Source organism: Ovis aries, chromosome 8, assembly GCF_016772045.2.
Source record: "Ovis aries strain OAR_USU_Benz2616 breed Rambouillet chromosome 8, ARS-UI_Ramb_v3.0, whole genome shotgun sequence".
NCBI classification, from domain to species: domain Eukaryota; kingdom Metazoa; phylum Chordata; class Mammalia; order Artiodactyla; family Bovidae; genus Ovis; species Ovis aries.
Window position 1 is genome coordinate 50,608,181 of NC_056061.1, and position 5,926 is coordinate 50,614,106.

Below are 5,926 nucleotides of genomic sequence, written 5' to 3' on the forward strand. Positions count from 1 at the left end.
CATGATGTTGGAAAAGCTCCAGATCTGTGTAATGATTCTGTCTATAAGCATCTGGATCATAGTGTTTCTATACTTGCAGAAGATTTTTCTGAGCACTGGGGAGAACCAACCGTGCATCTTCAATGAGGCTGGCACTGTCTACTCCTCTCTGCCTCCATCAACTTGGGTACCACGAAAAGAAGAAAAAGAAGTCTAGTCTTTTATATTCTTTTTCAGATTCTCTCCCCTCCCCCTTTCTACTCCTCTGTTGGAAAGGGGAGCAGGAAATTTATTGTTTTCTCATGGGTGCAATCCATTAAATGGTCTTACCTCTGAAAAATTATTGTAAGTGAGAGTTTGGGGACATTTTTCTGGCAAGGAGAGAGTAAGAAAGACCCTTTCTTTCTTTCTTAAATGTTGTTGTTGTTCAGTCATTAAGCTGTGTCTGACTGTTTGCAACCCCATGGACTGTAGCACACCAGGCTCCTCTGTCCTCCACTATCTCCCGCAGGAGAGATAAACTCATGTCCATGGAGTCAGTGATGCCATCCAACTTCCTCATCCTCTGGCACTTCCTTCTCCTCTTGCCTTCAATCTTTCCCAGCATCGGGCTCTTGGCATCAAGTGGCCAAAGTATTGGAGCATCAGCATCAGTCCTTTCAATGAATATTTATGCTCTAAATGTCATATTGTCGTTTTAGCTGTTGCCTTTATTTTTGTCTGTGTGGTTTATTTTCCCCTTTAAAGAAGCATGTATTAAGCCTGTGTTGTGCCTCCAGCCCTGTTGAGGATACAAAGCAAATACAGGTCTCCAGCTCTGTCTTCAAAGATCCCAGACACTCTGGGTGGGGAGAAAACACAAACAAGCATGTGCATCAAATATGCTACATATAATCAAGACTGTGGGCCCCTCCTGTGGTCCCTGTCAGCAAGATGCAATCTTGTCCTTCGCTCTATTAAAGATGAACTTAAAATGCTGACCTATGTACAAAAATGGAATAAGAGGCCAATTGTTACAGCTAAGTTTCTGTTTCTAAATAATAATTGTAGAAAATTCTAGTTATGTGCTTCCGCCACCTCCATTTGTCTGTATAAAGGTAGGGCTGCAATTCTCAAAGACACATATGTATGAATCACAGTCCCACCTTAGACACACAGCACATATTTATTATTCTGCAGCTTCCGATTTAGTGCTAGAGATGCCTATTGCCTCTGTTAAATGGTGCATCTTAGGACTTCCCTGGTGGTCCAGTCACTAAGATTTCACACTCCCAGAGGATGAGATCTGAGTGAACACATCTTCTTTATGGACCCCTTGAAGTATAGATCTTCAAGAGTGTTGGACCATGAATAGCCTTTCTAAGAAGTTGCTGATTGCCACATCAGAACCCATTAGCACTTTGGGAAAGAGAGACACTGAATAAATTTTAAATGTGTTGAAATAAAAATAAGAAGAAAAACACCTGAAGGAAATCGTGGTGAAAATGTTGATTGATCTGGGTTTCCAGGATTGTTTTTGAATTCATCTTCCTGAGAAGATGAGGAATCTCAAGGGAGCCACTTCAGTTACCACTTTCAGGGAGATGAAGTAAGGTGATTATTGAAGCAAGCAACAAATAGAACAATCTGGATAGAAACTGTTCATTGGACTGAATCATGGAATTTTAAATTGAACTATATTTAGTACATGAAAATAATTGAATTTGGAGTCTTGCCAGGTGTTGATTAATTCTAGTCAAAGTATTCAAAATTTTCTGTTCTGGGTGAAAGGAAAAATACTCACTTTTCCATATTGAGGACTGAGCATATCCAAACATAAAAGTTTTTTTCCCTAAATCTTAAAAGCTCTTAATAGACTTATATAGGGTCATCTCATCTAATTGTGTTCCCATTAGCAAGAAGGTATTTTTGAAAAGATGCTATCCCAGGAGTCAGGAGCCCTGAGCTGTGCCTGGCTATTGCTGCCATCTTGTTCATCTTGCTGGGCTCCCATTTCCTCATCTATAAAATAAAGACTTTAATGCTATCTCTAAGCTCTTCTCAAGCTCTAAAATTCTGAAGCTAGAGCATATTTGAATAAATGACCTTTCTTAGTGGGGTTAAATTATGAAAGGATGAGAGGTATGCATACACATAGAATCAGGAGACCCAAATCCTGGCTATGCCATGTACTAGCTGGTGAGCTTGGACAAGTTGTTTAATCTCCCCTACCTTCAGTGACTTCCTTTCAAAAGCAGACACAATGGGACTTCCTTTGCGGTCCAGTGGTTAAGGATCCACCTGCCAATGCAGGGGACACGGGTTCGACCTCTGATCCAGGAAGATTCCACGTGCTGCAGGGCTACGAAGCCCCTGAGCTATACTTGAGCCCATGTGCCCTAGAGCTTGTGCTCCACAAGAGAAGCCACTGTGATGAGAAACCCATGCACCACATCTAGAGAGTAGCCCCTGCTTGCCACAATTAGAGAAAGCTTGCCCACAGCAATGAAGATCCAGCACAGCCAAAACAATAAAAAAGCTGCTGAAAAAGTAGACATGATGCTTTTCATTGGGTTTTTAATAAAGATTAAATGAGGTAAAGTTTTCAAACAGTATAGTTCTTAACAAGTATTTGCCCTTTATAAGTGAAAGTTGTTTTGTTGTTATTATTTTTATATGATGATCATGAAAATGGTGGTACAATCAAAAAAGACAGAATGAAGAAGAGGATTTACCAGCTTAAGTTTCCAAAGTTGAAAGCCATCAACAAATGATTCCTTAGTAATCTAAAGGTGTTAAAGCACCCCAAACAGTGGAGCTCTCTGAGTTGGGCTTTGTATTAATGCCCTTTTCTTCTCTTTGGATTTGAAAGCTTAATTCTGAAACTCCAGTATGCAGGGCCTGAACATTGAGGAAAAGGAGGGAGCTTTTGTTAGCTCACATTTATTCATCCCTTCCACTTTAACAACTCTTCATGTAAGACTTTATACATTTCTTTCATTGGTAATTTGGGGAAAAGATTAAAGAATCATTGTTAACTGTAGATTTCTCTCATCTGCAAGTATGTTCCTTGGATAAATGTGATTCCTAAGTCAGGATTTGGGGTCCATTCTGACTTGCAGTCTGGTTCATTGGAAGCCTGGCTTACTTGACCCTTCCTGGTCATTGGCTGAGGCCCCACTAATGGGCTTTTCTCTGCCAATTTCCCTGGAGATTCTCAGAGGAAGGTGAGACCTCTGAACTGTTGGGATGGAACTTCAATAAAGCTGTGTTAGAATCTTTAGATAGAGAGCATCTTCTCTACATGTGTTCTGTGTGTGTATGTGCACATGCTCCCACACTGCTGAGCTTATGGTGATGTTCTGTATGGACAGCGCATGAGCAGTTCCTTTCTCCTTTACTGGCTGTTACTGTTCTGTGCAAAGATCTTTCATCAATGCTGGGAAGTAACTGGTAGCTTACTGCATGTGATCAACTGTAGAAGCTTTCCTTGCTGGGTGCCTTCTTCTGTGCAATTCTCACTTCTGTTCCTCCCAAACCTCTCCTTTCTTTCCAAGCCTAGCTTTCACATTTATGTTGTTGTTTTCATGGTTTCAAGGTTTTAATGAAGCTGTGCCTTTTAAAAATATTTTTGTAAGAAAATAAAGTATCACACATATACAAATGCAGATCTGTAAGGGAGACTGGGTCCTTCAACACAAGACTAAGGTTAGTTCATTTTCTCAATGTAGAAATAATACATAAAGCTAATTATTAGACTTGCTGCAGGAGCAGAAGCTTTACAAGAGGGACTATTCCCTCCTGTAAAGAGAGATAAGATACAGGAAATTTCCAGTGTAGTGATGTAATTAAAGAAGTTATTAATACCCTAATAAACAGCACTGATCACATTGTCACTTAGGGAGTTATTTTTTGTTTGTATTTTGGTTTGTGTAGAAAATAGGTCTTCACTTTGGAAGGTATCACTGAAATCTAAACCTAGAGAAGTCAAATACAGCTTATTAAAGGATGAATGGTGTGAATTCTCATGAAAATTTTAAATTGTATTTGTTGGTTGTACTTAAAAAATTTTTTTCAACCAGTGATCAATTTCCTCCTTTTGCATGTTTAGAAAATCTTATGATCCCTCAGACAGTTTCTTCTGGAACAAGATTTACTCTTCTCCCCAAGCCAGCCCCAGTAGGTTCACCTTTGGTCTCTGGAACTAGAACAAGAGGTAAGATGTGTGAATGTCTTTTCTTTTTTTTTTTCTTTCTTTTTTTTTTTGATTATTTTATTATTTTTTTTTACTTTATTTTACTTTACAATACTGTATTGGTTTTGCCATATATCAACATGAATCTGCCATGGGTGTACATGAGTTCCCAATCCTGAACTCCCTTCCCACTTCCCTCCTCGTACCGTCTCTCTGGGTCATCTGAGTGCACCAGCCCCAGGCATCCTGTATCCTGCATTGAACCTAGACTGGCAATTCATTTCTTACATGATATTATACATGTTTCAATGCCATTCTCCCAAATCATCCCACCCTCTCCCTCTCCCACAGAGTCCAAAAGTCTGTTCTATACATCTGTGTCTCTTTTGCTGTCTTGCATACAGGGTTATCATTACCATCTTTCTAAATTCCATATGTATGTATTAGTATACTGTATTGGTGTTTTTCTTTCTGGCTTACTTCAGTCTGTATAATCGGCTCCAGTTTCATCCAACTCATTGGAACTCATTCAAACGTATTCTTTTTAATGGCTGAGTAATACTCCATTGTGTATATGTACCACAGCATTGCTGGGCATACACACTGAGGAAACCAGAATTGAAAGAGACACGTGTACCCCAATATTCATTGCAGCACTGTTTATAATAGCCAGGACATGGAAGCAACCTAGGTGAATGTTTTTTCACTGGGAAAATATTTATTGTTTTTAATTTGCCTTCCAGAGTTCAAATATTAGTTCATAAAATAGTTGTTGGAAATATTTCCAACAAAATTTGTTCATTAGATTTGTTAAAACTATTTTTATTAGGCAGTTTGGAGGGAAAGTGGAACTTTGGAAAAATCCACAACTGAGTAAGGACAAAACATACCTAATCAAAGGAAGGATTCAGTAAGAAAATGGATTTACCAATCTCTGAGAAAACCCTTTCCAGTCATTCATACTAAGCAACAAAGTCCTCTATCTAACATGATTTAATCACCAAGGGTCTCCAGATGTTCAAAGGAAATCTATAACATGAAAAAAGAACACCAAAGTAAACAAACAGAATAATTGGCCTTGTAGAAAACAAGGATAATTCAGACACCAGAAGTTAACTTCTTAAGAAGTCTATTCTCTGCAAAATTCAGGAGTCTGCATGTATATAAAAACACACTGCTTTTTAAAAAGAAGCAATAAAGAAAAAAATTGGAAAAATGTGTAAAATTATTGAATTAAGAAATAAACTTCATATTTAATAAAGTATTAAATGTATACATCTGACTTCTTTTGATCTAGCAATATGGATGATAGAGCAGAGGAAATTTCCCACAACCTAGAACATAACATCTTAAAAGTAGGGTTTCTGAGTGACAGCAGGTAGGAGAATATAACCAAAGAGATAAAAGAAGAAAATGTCTCTGTTTTCAGTCTTCAGTCTACCAAGTGCCAAACAGCACTAGAAAACATTCCTTTGTAGATATATCCTATTGAAAATTCACAACAACAAGGATAAAGAGAAAAATCATAAAAGCAGAGAAGAAGAAAACAAATTACCCGCAAGAGAATGGAGCCAGACTGATTTGTGATTTCTCATTACTAACAATGGATGCTAAAGAAAATGGAGCAACATTTTCAAAATTCTTCCAGTAAGAGATTTTGAATAAAAAATTTTATACCACACTTTATTTTCAAACACGTATTCAGACACATTTTCAGGACTGAGAAAGTCTACTGTGCATACAGCCTATACTTTAAACATTAATTTGTCAAGA

At 38.0% G+C, this 5,926-nt stretch overlaps 1 non-coding gene across 1 annotated transcript; it reads right to left on the minus strand.

Annotated features, from left to right (window-relative positions):
- Positions 1 to 4,084: 4,084 nt before the first annotated feature.
- Positions 4,085 to 4,204, minus strand: LOC114116281 (small nucleolar RNA SNORD22). The gene has a single exon (XR_003590263.2). It is a non-coding gene; the product is annotated as a small nucleolar RNA SNORD22 (small nucleolar RNA).
- Positions 4,205 to 5,926: the final 1,722 nt, after the last annotated feature.